This window comes from Armigeres subalbatus, chromosome 2 (assembly GCF_024139115.2).
Source record: "Armigeres subalbatus isolate Guangzhou_Male chromosome 2, GZ_Asu_2, whole genome shotgun sequence".
NCBI lineage: Eukaryota > Metazoa > Arthropoda > Insecta > Diptera > Culicidae > Armigeres > Armigeres subalbatus.
The window spans coordinates 312,021,937-312,041,469 of NC_085140.1; the positions used below are offsets into that span (position 1 = coordinate 312,021,937).

Genomic DNA, 19,533 nt, shown 5'->3' on the forward strand with positions numbered 1-19,533 from the left:
CGTAGGAGTGCCATCATATTTGACAAATCGACGTATGCATCTTTGTTTACAAAATCACATACGTCCTTTTGAATAAGTACCCGAGATATATAAAACTCAATGTTTGTATGTTTGTGTGTATGCTCCAGCCTAACTTCTGAACCCATTATTGTATTGTTTAGTTATCGATCAATTTAACCATTTATCGAAATTATGGTTGCCCAGTGACAAGCAATGATTAATGTGTTTCCTTCTGGATGGTGAATGTGATCCCTTCTTTAAAATAGACGTTTGCCCGGAATAAGGCATCGGTGGATGTTTTCCTTCTTTAGAAATAAACGTTTGCCGGAATATGGCGATTATGGGTTTGCTCCCTTCTTCAAAACCAGTCAATGTTTTCAAATGAAATCTGCCTTCTTCTGATCAAATGATGAAGTATCGATAAGAAAACGCAATTATCCTGTTGACCAATTGGTTTATTCATTTTCCGATTGTGAAAAAAAAACTGCGAATCAAACTGGCAATTCCGAGCAAGGCCGGGTACATAAGGCTAGTACACATATATAAATAAATACATTGTTTAACCCTTAAAGGCGCAAAGCGATTTGTTTTTTAAATTTTCGAAAATATTTTTAACGTAAATACCTATTAAATGCATTAACAATAAACTTATTTTCGGTTTGTTATTTTAAAAACAACATTGCGCATTTGAGGGTTAACCCTTCCGTTACCAATCCTCCTTTTGAAAACGAAAATAAAAATCTTTTTGGCTGTAACTTTTTTATATTTTGACATTTTTTTTCGCAACTTTCACCAAAAGAAGCGGATTTTGTTCAAGTTTCAGGTGCTCTACTTTTTAAGACTGGTCACTTGATACCAGAATATGCCAGAACGCATACTTCGGAAATGATTATTTAAGATATTTTGAAGAGGAACGACGCATAAACTATACCAAATTCGATCAGGAATTTGATCGGTCCGAAATATGGCCTGTATTCCGGAATCCGGACATTCCTCCGGAACCTGTTACGGGGTCACTTTACGGAAATGAAGAATGCGACCATCAAACTTCATGATTTCAAAAGTTATGATATTCTATTGTAGTTTTGTACTTCCGGGACCGTATTTTAACCGATTGGAACCGGTAAACTCATTTGCCGAGTACCGGTTCAAGGATCAATTTTGGGAAATAAGCAAACCTCATCACGCGACATATCAAACTTCATGATTTCAAAAGTAATGGCATACTATAGTAGTTTTGTACTTCCTGGACCGTTTTTGAACCGATTGGAACCGGTAAACTTATTTACCGAGTACCGGTTCAAGGGTCCATTTTGGGAAACCTTGTTAAAAAGGTAGAAAAAATGGTTCGATGACATGGCAGATGTCGTTATTAAAATGGCTGGGAACAAAAGGAGGCTGAGGCCCCCTCAGCTGAACTGAAAAGGGGTTCACTGAGGGGTTGGGATTTGTATCCGAAGAAGGTCCGTTCGCCTTAGGCAGAGGTCCAGATCTATATCGCGTAGTACAGACCTGCATCCTTCAGGAAGCAAAAGAGTACAGCCGTATTAGCTTCATCATCAGCTAGCGCATCCCGGATGCTAGCTCAAATACCATAATGATTCATGGGGTGGTCAAATTTCGGGCACCTGCATACAAAGTGCTCGACGCTGTTCCTAACCTCGCAAAAGTCACATTCCGACCGGAAAGGACCCCCACCCTGGTATGCCCGGTCCGGAGTCTGGATATGATGGTCTGCTGTTTTTGCGAGGTCAGGTCGTGCCAGGGACCAGTGGTGCCTTTCACCTTCCTTAGGGGTAGGACGTTGTTGCTGTTCCAAGCCCGGGCCCAGTCCTGGCCGACGACACTTTTTGTCTATTTTTTAACGTCGGCCAGCGGGACGGAACGGGTATAGGGCGAGCCTTCATGCCCCACGTAGGCAAGGGCGTCAGCTTCCACATTTCCCCCAAATGCCGCAACGGCGAAACAGGTGTCTGGTGTCATACCTGCAAGGATTCCTTGGATCCACGGGTGCTTTGGTGGGCAGCCACCACACTGGCCGAGTCCGTAAGGATCGCAATCGGTTTGTTTGCTGGAAGAGGGGCAGCGACGAAGATGACTGAAGCTGCGGCGAAAAATACGCTGCACTGAGACGGTAGACTCTCGGACCTGGCTAGATTGGAACGGAAAATACCGAAACCTACCCCTCTGCTAGACACGGAACCTTCGGTGTACCGTACGGTATGGTTCCGGAACCGAGTGGCCACGAGCTTGATGACCGACCTTCTTAGCTCCTCGGAGTTGTCGCCTCTCCGGAAGCGCGCGGCGATGGAGTTTTCGAATTTGACGGGAAGCATTGACCAGCTTCTTGTTACATGCCAGTGGACCCGCGCCACTGGGGGAGACCGGTGCCGGCCACGCTTCTAAGGATCCGGTCAGCCTCGCCGAAGAGAGGGGTCCCGTACTCTTCTGATGTCACCGCAGCATAGAAATTTCTGAAGAACAACCTCAAAAGATTTTCAAAAAAATCTGAATAAATTTCTTAAGGAATTTTTCAAGAAACATCCTAAGAATAATGAAATGAAAACAACAAAATAACTTCCAATGGACTTTCCAAACAAATACACTCTAAAAACCTTCGGACTTATTTCCAGGGATTTCTCCGGGAATTCTTCCGAAAATCCCGACAGTAGTATGAAATCCTGTTTTGAATTTGGAAAACTAGGACATCATGCATCGCTACAATAAAAACAAAATATCAGAATTGCACAGAGTTTCTTAATTCTCGTGTATACATGGATGAAACAGTGTGTCATGAGCTACAAAAGCTCACGTAGTACCGATTCTATGCGACGAGAGAAGCTAGCGCACATAAAATAACTGAGTGAGCGTGTCTCAATTTACTTCTCATGAGACTCATCTTATGCGCTAGGAATGCATAGTTGGCGTTACTTAGGCGACGATATAATTGAATGAAAATTTGCCGCCTAAGCTGTTTTACGCACCGCCGCTGTTGTTTGCAAAGTTTTGCCATGGCAAACAGCGCATGAGCTGATCCAATTGAGATGTCTCAATCAATGCGACTCACCAATGTTAATGTGAGGAACACAAGCTTCGTGAGACTCGCGTGCGCTAAATTTTATGTGCGCGTAGCAGTCGTTGCTCAATCTCATCCTTTTTTGTATGCGTGCATGATGTCTGGAATTGCATTCGATCCATCATCATACATCTTCGGATATTCTCAAGAATTTCTTGGGAATTGATACAAGAAGTTCCTTTGTAAATTTATCCAGAAATTCCTTAGAATATTCGTCCAGATGATATTTCAAGAATTTATCCAAAAGTTCGTTCGGAAAATCTTCAAGGCATCTTTCTGTAAAAAATAACCCCAGGAATTAATGCGATTAGTCATCCTGAATTTTTTCAGGCTTACCTGAAACATTTTTCTTACGTATTTCCGAGGAAATATGCAAAAGAATTTCCAAAGGAATTTCTAAATTTCTAAAAGAATTCGTAGACGAATTTCTGAAGAAATTTTCGAAATTTTCTTAGAATCCTTCTTTGAATTTTCAAATGAATGTCTCGAGGAGTTTCCAAAGAAACTTCTGGACTTATCTCCGAAGTAATTTCCAGAAGATTTTCTGGAGAAATCCCTAGAGGAAATTCCCAAAGAATTCTTGAAGAAGTGTCCAAGATAATTCTTGGAGAAATTTAAAACTGTCGGAAATTCTTCTATTGAAAATTTTCCACCCTAGAAAATTTCGATAGAATCGTTCGAAAATCCCGAAGAAAATTCCTGAATTTTTTTCCAAGAATTGTGAGAAGAATTCTTGGAGGAAATTTCTGAGGAATAATTGAAGAAATTTCCGAGTGAATGAAAATCCAGAAAAAAAATTCAAATTTTCGGAAATAATCCTGAATATATCCTTTTATTTAAGATATTCACGACAAAATACCAGAAGGTAATTCCTAATTTGATTTCTTTACAGTAGTAAAATCCAGATTTGACTCTGAAATTGCTTGCGCCGCCAGTGATCCTGTGGATGGAAGAAGGAGGTGCTACCAACCACAACAGCTTGTGATGAAGGAAGTGTCTGCAACAACTAAGGGTCGGGTCGTGTTCGACGCATTCTGAAAGAAAACTAGCGGTAAAATACTAAACGGTAAACGTCAGCGTGTATGAGGTCCTGTACGTTCCAGAAAAGTGATTAGTGTGATTTGAATCATTTTTTCTAATTCACAATTTCGGGAACTATATGTAATGTAATCAAAACAGAAGAATGAGGAGTGCATCATTTCTAATGTTTTTTTTTGTTTCAGCACGAAGCATGCAAACAGAACTTATGCTTAAGGTTTTTCCCACGAAATTGGTGTCAGGAAGAAAAGCAACCGAATATTTTTCCTTATTAGGCAAGACACTAATGAACACACAAACTCACTTCAGTCTCTTGTGCTTTATCACTTATTCTCATTCATTTTAAAGTAAGTACTCAGCTTCCTGTCACGGAAACATGTGATTCCATGGCTCTGAAATCGCTAATCTAGTTCGTTGTTTCTTTCTGAGTGCTACTAATCGGTTGTGATATGGACGCTAAAATTTATGAGTACACGGACACACACAAAACGGGCGTCTACTAAGTCAGTAGAAAAACAGTGTAATGTACATTCCCAAAAGAAGCTCGTGGTATTATGTTTACAACAAATTGATGGCTTTGAGAAGAAGCGTAAATTGCATTTACGGAAAATATTTCAACTGTTTACTATGTTAGGTGAGCAATGGTTTGAGTAATTTCTAATTTATTATTTCCTTTCCGGGGAGTTTTCATTGATTCTTCAGTTAGATTTTGTCATACTTTTGTGTGTAGATGCGCCACTGTAAGCATCTCCCAGCGATGTCGTTCGGAACCCATGGAATTAATGTTGGTTGGTGACATGTGCAATTCTTTATCCCACCGATCATTTTGGTTGGCAGGGCAATACTGAGATTGATGGGTACATGGGTACCAACCGATACGATACTCTGCAAGCTGATGCTCAGATAGAAAGTCTTGAACCACACTGAAGCTGCTAATGGCTACGCAACTTATGGGGCAGCCAATCATTATTATCACTGCAAATGAGTATGGGCAAGAGATAACCGGAAGCATGCTGACTACTGAATTAACTAGTGTTGTAGTTTAAAAGCTTGAGTTGACATCAACCCAACAGCTATATAAATAAGTCGTTTGCGTCTTAAATAGTAGCCGAATAAAGTTTTATTGGAATATTTTTGAAAGTGCGTCTAAAAATGCAAATCAGCTACGCTTATGGAAGTAATAAAAAAGGTTTATATGATCTTGAAATAAATATAATGAAATCTTATATTATCTACAGCAGAAATATTTAGATCTCGTTGAAGATGCTATCCAACAGCGTAATAAAATATTGCACCAGAAAAATCCATGCCATAAAATATATTTCACTCTCCAGGATCTGGTTAAAATTTATCGTCTGTGTAGAACATAAACATTCATCATCTTTGAAATACTACTCACCTTGAACTGCTCATAAATATCGATTTCAGCAGTCGAAATGCTTCCCGAGCCCAGCAATCAATATCCCTCGGTGAGTCTGCAAGTCCTGAAAACGACACACAATAGCCTCAGAGTATGATTTTCCCTCTTCATCTCCATGATAATGCAATACGATATAAATCACAACTTACACTAATGATATCTCTATTTAAACCTTTTCACGCTATGCTTCTATACTCGTCGCCCGCTTCTGGCTCCCCCAACATTCATAGACTGTGGAACATCATTCAACGGCTCCCCAGCACTCGAGCACGCTTCACTGACTTCACACTATTGGTTCCCTCCAACTACTACACTGCCTCTCGTCACAGCTCACTTTCTTTGGCTCACGCTTTTCCTGTGTATGTATTCTTATTACTCGACGAGCTGTAGCGCAATAATGAAGGAGAACACTCCTGCTCGTTCTTTGCACCGCACACACCGTCCGACCAAGTCGCGGCACTCTTGACGGCTTTCCACACTTCTCCCACGCACCACGCGCGGTCGTCGCGGCGAACTGGAGAAAAAAAAGTTATGTGCTGTATACACAAATCAAATTCACATGCTTCTGCACGGGAACGATTCAATTTGTAATTTTTATGCCACTGTGACTTCGCTTTTCCACTCACTCGCTTGCGCTTTCCGGCTAACAGATTCTCGTGTGCAGAGTAATCTTGTTTACATTTACACGAAAAGAAAACTGCTACTCTTGTGTTTTGCCGCTTTCCACTTTCCACTTGCCAGATTCAGCGGGAACCTTGGTTTGAAGGGAATTTTTCTCCAAGAAATGGAACAGTTTTGTGACGAGCGTTCGACTGCAATCAGAAAGGTAGACGGCACCTGCGAATATGATTTGCATATTTTTCCGATGAATGGTACGAAATTATTGATTTATGATAATTTTATCCTGCAATCCAATTGCCAGCGAGAGTGGACACATTACTTTATTCATTGCATTTTTATGTCGGATCCTTTTTTTGGTAATTGATCATCAAATTCTTCTATTTGCCAATTTATTTGGGAAGGTATCTATCTGGATAAATTTATTTTCATTTTTTTCAGTTGAGTTTTTTGACTGGCCAGTGGAGATATATCAGCTTCCACACTGATATTCTTCCCTCCCCCTTCATACGGGAGCTTGGCAGAAGGAAGGTCGTGCGATATGTGCCATCACAAATATTGCCCTCCGCTCGCTTTCAAATCGACTTCTATAAAAACATTCTTCATGCCTGCCGTATCCTAACGGAACTATCAATTCTATACTTTCGCCTCTAATGCTATCATGAACATGCACGTCCAAATTTGGAAGATGATATTAGCATTTCCATATCATTGTAAATCGTTTAACTTCACGTAGAAGTAACACACACGAAATCATTAATTTAGTGTATGTAATTTGTTTACCTTATACTTTTTTTTAACAATTTTTCACGTTTTTTTAAGTTTCTTTAAATTGGCTAAAAATTTCAGCTCATTCGATCACATTTAGATGTGCTTCAAATCGATTTAGTGTTTTTGACATATATGGTTTTGCCCTTAAAAAATCATAACTCCGAGTGGGATGAGTACACATTTGATAGTTCTGTTAGGATACGAAGGCATAAAGATTTTTTATATGGAAGCAGATTTGTGTTTTCGTCTCTAATTCTATCATAAACAAATTTGAAAGATGATATTATCATTTCCATATTAAAAAGTAACAAACTCATCTTGTTTCGTTTATCTTCACAAATCTACAAATCGTTTAACTTCACGTAGAAGTAACACACACAAAATCATTAATTTAGTCATCTTGGGGGCGATTCAAATATAACGTCCACTACTTTCTAAAATTTCTAGACCCCCCTCCCCACTCTGTCACGCTTTTTTGTATACCTAGTATATGTATTGTCACAAAATCTTAGACCCCTTCCCCCCCTGAAACCAGTGACATCATTATTAAACGACCCCTTGTTTATTATAATGTGTTTGATTTTACAAAAAAAATGGCGAACAAAATTTATGTTCAATTTATGTGCAATTCGATATCAGTACACTCTCATTGGCAGCCGAACGCCCTACCAACTGCATCAGACGTGTTTGACGTTGCCTAATGATTTTAACCCTTATGTTACCGACAGGGTACCCGGGTACATTTTCCTTTTCAAGTGAATTTTTTTAGGGTTCTAAACAGCGTAGGAAAATGAAACTCTGTGACATCTTTAAACTCGACTAAATTTAGGTTTGGGTGGTTTAAAAATGAAAATTCATAATGTACCGACAGGGTACCCGGGTACTCAAGTTTAAGGTCATACCACTTCGTTAGTTTTAAACCGAATTGTACGATTCCGCTTGCAATGGATTTAGAAATTCGTAATATTTCCGATCCGTGCCACATAGAACCAATCTGGATTACCTAATTACCAGAATTCCGGATGTCTCAAAAACAGATAAGTTGATGCTATAGAAACCAAATGATGATTTCTTGTATCCTGAGATACCAGTTTCGTAGAATATTCGAGGATTATGACTTCACAATGTATAACGACCACATGATCATTTAGTTTCGGAATGGCCATCCCGGAATAGGTTCCCGTGAAATCAACCGGAACGGTAGAATTGTTGAAAAGTAGAGTTCCAGTTGTCATGTAAAGCCATTAGAGAAAAAGAAGATAGCCTGTGTTTCTTCTACATGAGGGGACTCATTGGACCTCACGGAAACCTGTTTGAGAATGAACGGTCCGTTGTCAAACCATCGAATGGCCTAATTCTACATGAATTTTGATACCCATATTTCACAATTTCATGAATTTTGATACCCATATTGCCATGGTTACTTTAGAATGAGTTTGTGACCACTTTAGGCCCCACGGGAACCTGTCTCAGGATGACCGGTCCGTTGCCAAAGCATTTCATGACCTAATAACAAAAAATATTATGCTTCCGAGACAATTTCATGAATTTTGATACCCATATTGCCAAGGTTTCTTCAGAATGATTTTGTGGCCACCACTTTAGGACCAACGGGAACCTGTTTGCGAAATAACAGTACCGGGATTAAATCATAAGATGGTCCTGTAACGTAGCTAAGTTATATTCTTTTAATTTCCAACGAAGTTATTTGGTTGACTATATATTTTCAATTTACACAAGCTTTCGGACTAGGCCCAGTAAATCTAGAATTCCAGTAGCGGGTAAGTTCCTGAATTCATAGCAACCAAAATCGTCAAAATCGGTGAAAAACTGACATTGTTATGATCGTTTTAAGTCCGTGGTTACCCGGATACCCTGTCGGTAACGTAAGGGTGTTTTTTTTTGTCGGTACCAAAAGGGTTAAAATTGAATAATATTCTACCAAGGCACCAATGACTACTTTGTCTCAACATCTCTGGTCCCAACCAAAATATTTAATGACGATAGTTGAAAGCTCATTGAGCTCAAAGCTCATAGAATTGAGCTCAAAGAATCCCTTGATAAACTTCCTATTAAAGGAGTTTCCGAATCCGTGAAAAAATAGCTGAATCCCTTGAAGAATGTTGAATTATTAAATTCCTGGAAAAATATTGAATCCGTGTAGGAATTTCTTAATCGCTGGAAAAAATCTTGAATCAAGAATTTCTGAATCGCTGCAAGAGCTCCTGAATCGCTAAAGAATTTCTGGATCGCTGAATGAATTCCAGTATTTGGGAATCTTTGCAAATAAATCTGAATTCTTGGTCGATTTTCAGGCATCATGGAAAAGTTTCTGAATGCCTGGAAGAATGTCTGAACCTAAGCAAACATTTCTTGATCTCTGGAGTTAATCTTGAGTTTCAGGAGGATTTCTTGAATCCTTGAAGGAATTTTAAAATCCCCGGAATAAATGTTGAATTCATGTAGAAGCTCCTAAATTCATGAAACAATCACGAACACTTCTTGCATCCTAGAAAAATATATAGAATCGCTGGAAGATTTTCTGAATCCGAGTATAGTTTCTTGACTTTCTGAAGGCAATTTTGTATTCATGGAGGAATTTTGTAATCCCTGGAAGAAATGTTGAGACGCATGAAAATTTTCTGAACTTTGTGAAAAATTTTTATTCTTATTTCATTAATAGCCGGTGACAAGAATTTGCTTCAACGATTCAACAATTCTCCCAGCGATCCAGGAATTCCTATATAAAAGTCAGGTAATCGTCCGGGGATTCGTGAAATCTGACATTTTTTGCATGTTTATGAAGCTCTAGATAATATTAAAGTACGCCATTTGGTGACTGTTTCGACTTAAAAACTTGAAAAATAAAAAAGTCGTAACAGTTTTTATGGATTGTTTAGGCATATTGAATATGACTGCAAATTGACAAGGGGCAAATTGTGGCAGACAAACTCATACGCATTTTAAAGTACAAGTAATTGACTATTTAATACCTGACTTGTCGAGTAGTTACCGGATGTCAGGTATGTTCAATCAAAAACCATTTTCTAATGTTCAAAGCAGAAATCAATCTTCGGTGTTTTGCCATTACTCTTGTGGAACCTTAAGTAGGCCTTAACATCATGCGAGGTTATTTTGATCATAACTTCATACAAATATGTTCTTACAGGTGTGCAGAACATTATAAACTTTTAATTTTTGCACAAAAAGTTTAGTTCCAAGGAGTTGATTATACAATCCACCATGCGTCTCCATATACCTGTCTGCTTACCTTATGAACATGTTTAGAACTTGTAGGCATAAATAGTAATATATCTCAAAAGTAATAAAATTACGAACTTAGCTTCTTCGACAAAGTTTTTCAGAAGAAGTTTTGCTACAACTTTTGTGAATACACTAACCTCGTATGTTGTGAAGTGAAAAATAAAATCGACTCACTTTTGGGGGGATCGATCATTAGGCTGTATATTTCCTTAGAAGCGCATTAACTTACTGATGAAATATCTGGAAGACACCATTAGTATAATAAAACTATTATTAAATAAATACGCTAAAAACGATTTTCGCAACTGTGCAATGCACACATAACTAGCATTTATCGAACAAATAACCTGTCTCCAATAAGCAGTCAGTGTGATGGTGTAGTTAAGGTGAGCAACCCTGATGTGCTATTTTTGTTGGTGTTCTGGGTTCGAGTTCCGTTGTTGTAATATTTTTTTATAAATGCATACCGCAAATTTTCACAAAAAATGAGTGAAGCGTAAGAATGATGAAACGATAAAAAAATTTCATCAAGTCGGCACAATTATCGTTCAGCTTTCAGGCTTGTTCTTGAAAAAAAAGTAGTAAGTGAAAGATGGTTCGCGCCACAGACTTCGGAAAAAAGAACGAGACGAGCCAGCCTAGGGCTGAAAGTCTCGCTGATAAAGACACACAAAAAAACTTCGAAAAAAGATTCTCCTTCGGTCCGAAAATCGCTTGTTTTCATCTCACCGAAACGAAAAGTACGAACTCTGCTAAAATGAAAACTGTGACAAAAGGTCGAATGGACAAAAGGTCGAATAAACAAAAGGTCGAAAATACAAAGTTTTAAAATTGATAAGACATAGTCTTGAGAACCATAGGAACACAAAACTATAATTTAGGTACCGTCATCGGGCCAAATAGGTGGTAATGAGCTACATTTTCAACAACTTAGAATGTCGTTTCAATTCTTTTCAATGGGAATTATGTATCTGAGGACAAGAAAACCACAATATAAGAAACCTCTTCGCGCCGTCATCATCGTCGCTGTGCAGTGCTGCTAAGTATGAAGAGGAACGCGCCAAACAGAGCAGCGTGCCTTGCTTTATTTGTTTTATGTTCTGTGGTATTGTTTCATTCTGCGCGTTAACACTGATTACAATGCGATCGTTTGGCGCGCAGATAGTCTAATTAGATTTAAATTTGAATGTTTTTGCGCACGTCCCCAAATTATAATTTGTATTGTATCCGTACTAAAATTCTCCTATAAAAGTCGACTCTAGACTCAATGTTTGTATAGTGTTCATAGTAACCTCCGAGCAGGCACGCTACCTCTCGGAGGCAATAAATCAACCGTCCAGTTCAATCAGTAGTTCTTTATTCGTCGCCCGGAGAATCACACCGTTAAAAAAAACAACACAAAGTAGGGTCGTCCCACCCTGGACGAAACAAAACCTTTTGAAAACGATTTAGTTATCCGACCTAAAGACTGTTAGTGCAAACGGCGGACCAATCTTGACTTCACCTACCAACCTCCCAAAATTTTGCAATATACATATGCACAACCATGACTATAATTAACATTATTATTTGTATGATTGAATCGTCGAATAGTCAATAGTAAATTAATTATGTTATACCTACACAGCTCAACAATTGAAAAGTCTTCTTGGGATTAAAAGACCATTCTTATTCTACATGTTTTGGAGATTATTTTTCAATTTCAAAACAATAACGACGTCACGTTAAATTCAAACCAATAATGGCTATATCTAATACAAGACTAGAAGATCAGAGGTGAGCCAGCCAAGGGCTGAAAACCTCTTAAATAAAGACGATAATAATAATAAGACTAGAAGAGGGAAATCAATTTGACACCATTGGCACTCATTGCGTGACGCGTGCTACAAGTTCATGATCTATCTAGTACTAATTATTCAACCATCTCAAGAACCAATAAAAATTAAACAATGTTCGCCCGGTTGTCGATGCATGCAAATTGGTTAAGGAACTGTCCATGAAATAAAGAAAAAGAGATCCTGGGAAATGTTATAAGATAGATTTTGTTTTAAAAATCTGTTTCCAAACTTGTCGTCGTATATTTTGTTTTTTTTTCATATGTGCAAAATTATAGATTTTTAGATTTTGCCCTTTTGACCTTTTGTCCCTTTGACCATTTGTCACTTCGGCCGTTTGTCCTTCGAGACGTCTCACTACTCACTTCGCACTTCTCACTTTTTACAGCGAGAAGTGAGAAACGAAGAGCGCGAAGTGAGAGGTGAGACGTCTCACTACTCACTTTTTACAGCGAAAAATGAGAAATGAGGAGTGAGAAGTGAGACGTCTCACTTATCGCTGTGAAAAGTGAGTAGTATGAAGTGGGCCGTGAGACGTCTCATTACTCATTTTGCGCTTCTCACTTTTTACGATGCGAAGAGAAAAATGAAGTGTGAGAAGTGAGACGTCTCTCTTCTCATTCCTAATTTTTCTTCTCTCTCTTTTCAAATGAATTATTCGGCCAAATGACTTTTTCGGCCAAATGTCCTATTAGGCCAAACGACCCTTTCGGTCAAATGACCCTTTCGGCCAAAAGAACCTGTTTGGCCTAATGACCCTTTCGGCCAAATGACCCTTTCAGCCTAATGACTTTTTCGGCCAAATGTCCCTTTCGGCCAAATGACCCTTTCGGCCAAACGACCTTTTCGGCCAAATGACCCTTTCGGCCAAACGACCCTTTCGGCCAAATGACCTTTTCGGCCAAACGACCCTTTCGGCCAAACGACCCTTTCAGTCAAACGACCCTTTCGGCCAAATAACCCTTTTGGCCAAATGACGCTTTCGGCCAAATGACCGTTCCGGCCAAATGACCGTTCCGGCCAAACGACCGTTTACTTTCTTTCTAATAGTTTGTTTGGCCAAATGGTATATTTGGTCAAACAACTTTCGGCCTAGTGGCATTCGGCCAAATGACCCTTCTCCGATTTTTGGATATCCCAAGGGATGAGATGTGTTGAAATTAGGGATTAAATCTAAAGGAGAATGAAAAAATCTCCCACTTATCACCTCTGTATACATTTACTATTATGTAGCATACCGTGAGAGACTTTTTTTTGCAAGCTGTCATGGTAAAGCACTTATTCGGAGGACCATGATATTTTTTTAAGAGCTCCAAACGCAGGGAGCTCTGGTTCTGAGGATGCATTTTAATTTGTTTTACACAGCTATTTGAAAAAGTATGATCCGTAACACAAAATGAGCGTTTTATCATCACTTTTCGGAGGGGGTGCCTATCCGATTCTGTTGAAACACATAGAAGATCTGTTCCGTATACAAAACAATATTCTACAAAGTTGTCGAGGATGGGCATTAATTACTGTTGAATTTTGTTTATTCCACTCAGGGTTATGATTTTTTAAGGACAAAACCATGTCATAAACAAATAATCGATTTGAAGCCCACCTAAACTTTGGCCAAAGGAGCTGAAATTTTCACCAGAGTCCTATCTTAACATAAGAATTGTAAATACCAGGTGCCCGTTCGATTTAAAGAAACCTTTCAAAATTAGAACAGATCTAACTATTTATGCATTTCGCCCATTATTAGTCCAGCTTATGTAGTTGGTGTTTCAAAATTAAATGTTTGTTTCTAATATTGGAATATCTTAATTTGAATTAAACAATCCTTCTTATTCCCCTGCTTTGTCTAATTTGTTTCATATTCTAATATATTAGTGATTTTAAAATTTTATACAACATTTCAATTGGGTCTTAAAGCTCTACATCGTTAATGGTTGAAAACGATAGTGCATCGGTCAATAATACATGAACCGATGTTAAAGTAATTCTGATAATAGTCTAAGTAAGTAAAAATGATATTTTTGTGTTTGAGACTTTTTAAGACATGGGCTGAGCAACGTCTGTTGCTGAAAAAGCAACATATCAGAACGAATGAACCATCAGTCCAAAAGGTCAGGCCCATATACTGTCAAAGGTTGAGTCTAGTGCCCTGTGCGATTCTTTATTTTAGGACCCAATTGTTTAATTCGAGATCATGTTTTCAAAACGGCTCATTCGATTTTGTAAACAAAAGTTTCAACGTCACGCTCAAACATGTGGAACCAACATTGACTCCACCCTTACGAAAATTGCTTGATTGCTACATTCTTTCCCCGTGTGTGAAGCTGTTTAATTTAGGCTTAGCACTGAGATGAGATAAGACATCTCGGAGCTGAATGCCCTCACACAAATTATCCACAATCCACGCAACGGGCAGCTCCAGTGTGACCAACTTTTTTAACTAACCGAAAATTAACCAGACGAATAAACTTCAAACAATAATTACCGAATGCTAAGCTGTTCATTTGTACTTCATCATTGCACTTCTGACTCTGATTACAACATTTTTATTATTCATTCTATTTTACGTTAAAATGAATGAAAGAAACATTTATTCGTGTTTGCTTGTTTCTTTAGAAACTGATGTTGGAAAATCCCCGACTACTAGCAACACCGCGAAAGTAATAACAAAGCACTCACCAGCAAAATAAAGCAACGCTGCGCTTGCTGGCGTCTGTCAAATCTCCCAATCAAAACTGGCCTTTTCTGACAGGCAAATGGTTTCAAAAAGGGACAGTGAGCAGGCTTAGCAGGCTTCGACAATTTGTCCCTTTCACTCACCCACTTAGAAAACGAATTTTTTTTAGATGAATAATTCATTGTTCAAAAACATTGAAATTTATTATTTTCAACAACGCTGACTTCAAACCATCCTACCGCTTGAGTATTATTTAAAGAAGGCTAGGTCCCCAATGTCACTACTTGTACCTCGATTCCTTAGGATGTCCATATCATCGGCAAAACATACTTTTGCATATAAACAATAAAGACGGATCCATAAAAAAATTAAAAACGATCCATAAATAACATCTGAATGTTCCTTAAAATACTACCATAAATCCATAAAATAGTTCAGGAGATTCCATAAAGAATAATTTTTTGATCCATAACTAAGCTAAAATTTAGCAATTAAAAGGGAAATATGTTCCATTAACATGGTCAAGAAAAACATTACAATTCTTGCTATTTTCCCATAAACAAAAAAATGATCCATAAATCTTTGGAAAATGATCCACAAAAAACTATATTTTGATCCATAAAACTTCAAATTTGCGCATTTTTTATCATGATGATGATCCATAATTTCAGTAATATGATCCATAATTTTAGTTATATGATCCATAATTCTGGCCATTTGATCCATAACTTTGTTCAAATGATCCATAGTTTTGGTGATATGATCCATAAACTTTGATAAATGATCCATAGATTTTATAAAATGTGTGGATCAATTAATATAGTTTCATTGGCCTTCTTTCCAAGCATTATGGATCACATTATCAAAATTATGGATCATATTACTAAAATTATGGATCATCAACACGATTAAAAATGCGCAAATTTGAAATTTTATGGATCAAAATATTGTTTTTATGGATCATTTTTCAAAGTTTTATGGATCATAAAAATATTCTTTATGGAATCTCCCAAACTATTTTATGGATTTATGGTAGCGTTTTATGAAACATTCAGATGTTATTTATGGATCGTTTTTCATTTTTTTATGGATCGTTTTTACACATTCAACGGTGCAAAGTAAGGGCTGCCCATATCATCTCCAGTCCCCTAGCTGAAAATTTGCTAACTTACATAAAAGTTCCTTATAACACGGTTTTGTTCTGGTGGTTATCAACTTTCAAAGTAAAAATATAAGATCAAACAATTTTTTTTCTGTTTCGGTAATGTGTCCATCATTGCTTCCAGCAGCTGCAATCATCAAAATCAATAGCTCCGTATCATAACTGAGAAATTTTACCTTTTTCCAGTACACTTTTGCTGGGCTACCTGCTTCCGTTTGGTCGCTCGCTGGCAAAGATCGCAAAATTATCCACTACAATGCAGACACATTGATTGTTTGTCCACGTCAAACAATTGAACTTCCCAAAGAGTTTTGATTGATTACAAACCACTTTGGATTGCGATTGGTCCTTCTACCCATACGCTTCGGCTGAGAGGGTCCTTGTGCGGAACAGTCGAAGTCCTGCTATGCGGCGACAACTGCTGTTGGCGGCGGCGGCCGGCTGATGCTGCTCGACATTCGACACTTTTGCTCTCCAAGTCAATAAATCATTTGGCGCGCGCTGTGATGTGGCGAGCTGCTTCACGTCCAACAACGCACCAGCGGGACGACGGTGACTGACGACGCGTCGACGAGAACCTGTGTGCTAATGGAAATCGTTAGTGGTGTGTCTTTTTGCGAGAGATAGTGATGGATTTTCCTTCGTCGGTTTTCGACTGAGTTGTTGAGGAACGGTGATAGACAGTCTGGTGGTTTTGGATTGGTGTTGGGGTGAAAGCGGCGAGAAGCGTAACTGGAGATCGAGCGTGTCTGATTTTGTTTGGGTTTGAAACACCAGAGATGTTTTGATTATTTTCGTTTGAAGTTCGTTACTTACACAAGTCGAATAAACGCGGAGTAATTCTCGGAAGTTAGTTTGAACAATAATAAATTGATGAACTATTCTTTTATTAGCAACATATGCCATAAGCCTCCCACAACACCGATGAAGCATTATTGCTATACAGTTTGGTTTCTTACTATGAAGATTCCAGTAGTGCATAGATCCATGTTGCGCTACAGCGCGTATTTTAAATTTATTTTATACCGTGTGATACGATTATTTTCCTGTTTGTCGTAATTCTGTGTGGTTCCTTAAATATGAATATTATAGCATGCTTTTATGAGTCGTGTCATAGGAGATCTGGCTGTAGCTAGTTTTATTTCAACTGCTGCTGTTATTTAATTTGATGGAATAAACAGAAACATGACTGCCAATTAAACTGAACCATTCGTTTCCTAGCGATAAATATTTGCCAATATTTTCATTGATGTGAACGAATACCCAGAACATCTCACTCACAAACGAACTTAACTCTATCCATTACTTTTGGTTGGGCTTTTATCGCTAAACCTGATCAATAAGGAACAAATCAGCTTGTGCCTCAATCTTTTGTTTTGAAGTAGGGTTTGAACAAGTGTGGCCAGATAAATGTTGTGCCAGTGCGAAACAAAAATGATGTTTCAGAGCTCGCAAACTGATACATTCATTAGTTTTACCTACTGAGGATCAGTATTACAAACAAATTCATGATCCTTTGGAAACTATTACACGATTAAAACCAATTGGCCAAAAGCGAATGTTCGGACTATGAATCATTTTCGGAATTTAAATCAAAACGGTACAAAACAGCCAAAAGGATCCATTCTACCGTGGGGGAGCGAAATCCGTCCACCTTAAGAGATATAAAAAAATAAAAGGATTTAAAGTAATTATTTCTCAGTAATATATTTTATCCAGTTTATATACTTGACAGTAAGCTTTTAGAGATGGATAGTAGGTTTCGAAATTAAAACAACTTAAATCAAAAAGAAATCGCGACGCACCAAACACAGAGTTTCTGGCGCCATTTTTATGCGTGTAGGGTAAAAGTTTCGATAGTCGTGGTTGTTCCTATAGTTGCGGTAGTATTGTGTACTCAAAATGTACAAATCAAACGCAGCAACCCACATTGTCAATCAATTAGTTAATCAGTCAGTACCCGAACCGAACCAAAACATCTTGACTAGCTCTTTTAAATTAACAAATATCCTCAAAGTAGCTTAATATTTTTTTCCGTCTGTGCACCAATAGTTGCGGTTGTGTTCCTATAGTTGCGAGTACCGTAAAAAAACAAAGGGATTCGCAACTGAAGGAACAAAAATTAAAAAATATCGCAACTATTAGAACACTGTACCAATAATTGGAGTTACGATTTTAGGTTTTAATTACGTTTTCTTCTCAAACGAAAGCATTTTCTTACAGAAGAAGAAGCGCAGAGCCTTCGGATACGTACTAAAGGTAAGTGGAATTCGATTTGTTATTATTCTGGGAAAATGATAGTGTTGGAACGCGCTTAGTTCCTCCACGATTGGATCATATACCCTATAACATAAAAAGTAAGGTCAGTGCGTGGTAAAAAATATTTACAGTGGCGTCTCGTCCACAAAAGTAGCTATTTCGATATTTATAGATATAGTATATTAAATAGATATAATCATACTGCAATGAGCTCAACATGCTTTGAGCGAAGCACTCCTGTGCACCTTGCTTAGTGAACAAAATCAACCTTTCATAGCGCTCTTGCGCCAAGTCTTTTCCCATAAGCAATCCAACGAGGTAACGCATGAAAAGCCATGCGCCTCCTTCAGTTGGTTCACGCAATCCGATACCTTCTAGCTGTTAGTCGTTGTCGTGCACCCGCACCCTCTCCGGTGAACAAAGCGAGCGTATAAGTACACAACAGTTTTGTGCAGTAGTGTTAGTCATTCTTGAGTTAGAGTTGCGTTGTGAGATGAAAATATTGCACCGTGCACACCACAATATAGTGAGACGCTGATAATTATTCAATGCGCGCCAACTTTCAATGCTTTGAGAGTGAAAAGTTTCTGTGGGCGACGTGTACATTGAATTGCTGTTCGACATGCATATCATTTATTGATTCTGTTTTTTTGGTTCTTGCTGGATGAATTAACATGGTGCTAAAACTTGAGGATAGAATAAACTACGACAGTAGTTTAGATACTTAGATCAGCTTATTTCAAGCAACTATATTATAATTTCCAGAAACCTTGAATAAACGCTACTGGTGAAAAATGGCAATTATAATTATATATCAAAGTGCTTACTTACCATCAGCGTATAATAACTTTAAAGCGATATGCACATGAAATTTCGCTATTTGGTTATACAAAACATCTTCTTAGAAATTTGAATACATTGAAGCATGTATGAAGTTATATTTAATAGACCCATCGTTATATAAAAAGCTTGATGATAGTTCGAAAATTTCTTAAACATAGAACAAATTATATTGGTGCACAGGTGACCATTTTTATCAAGCGACGCCTCTGAATATTTAGTTTAAAATTGCTGATGCTTTGATGCGAAGTCCGTCACCGGTGGACGGATTCTTAAGTAAACTTCCCTTAAGAGATCCTTTTCAGTTTCATGTAATAAGGCAGTTCGGAAAGTTGATTCAAAAGTTATAAGATTGTTAATGTCGCTCCTCCTAACTATCATCTAGTTAGCATCGGCCTTACAGCCAAAATACTGGCTCAATGAATGTCAAACCGATGTTGTTGGTAAAGCGAAACATTTGCTACACGACACGGCATACAAAAACAAGGCATCATCAGCAGGAATTTTCCTACACGTAAAAAAATAACCTTATATGTTATGGCAAAAAACCATTCGAAAATACTTATACTCTTC

At 38.1% G+C, this 19,533-nt stretch overlaps 1 long non-coding RNA gene across 2 annotated transcripts in view; it reads right to left on the reverse strand.

The window, feature by feature from the left end:
* Positions 1 to 5,513: 5,513 nt before the first annotated feature.
* The window catches only part of LOC134216736 (uncharacterized), a 55,960-nt gene continuing 41,940 nt past the window's right edge, over positions 5,514 to 19,533 (reverse strand). Inside the window, exons 2-4 of one of the 2 annotated variants that reach the window (XR_009980802.1) lie at positions 16,038 to 16,439; positions 5,684 to 6,371; positions 5,514 to 5,598 (exon numbers count right to left, since the gene is read on the reverse strand). This is a non-coding gene — a long non-coding RNA (uncharacterized LOC134216736). Of the gene's footprint in view, positions 5,599 to 5,683; positions 6,372 to 16,037; positions 16,447 to 19,533 lie in introns of both variants that reach the window. The other variant, XR_009980801.1, reaches the window with a different exon arrangement.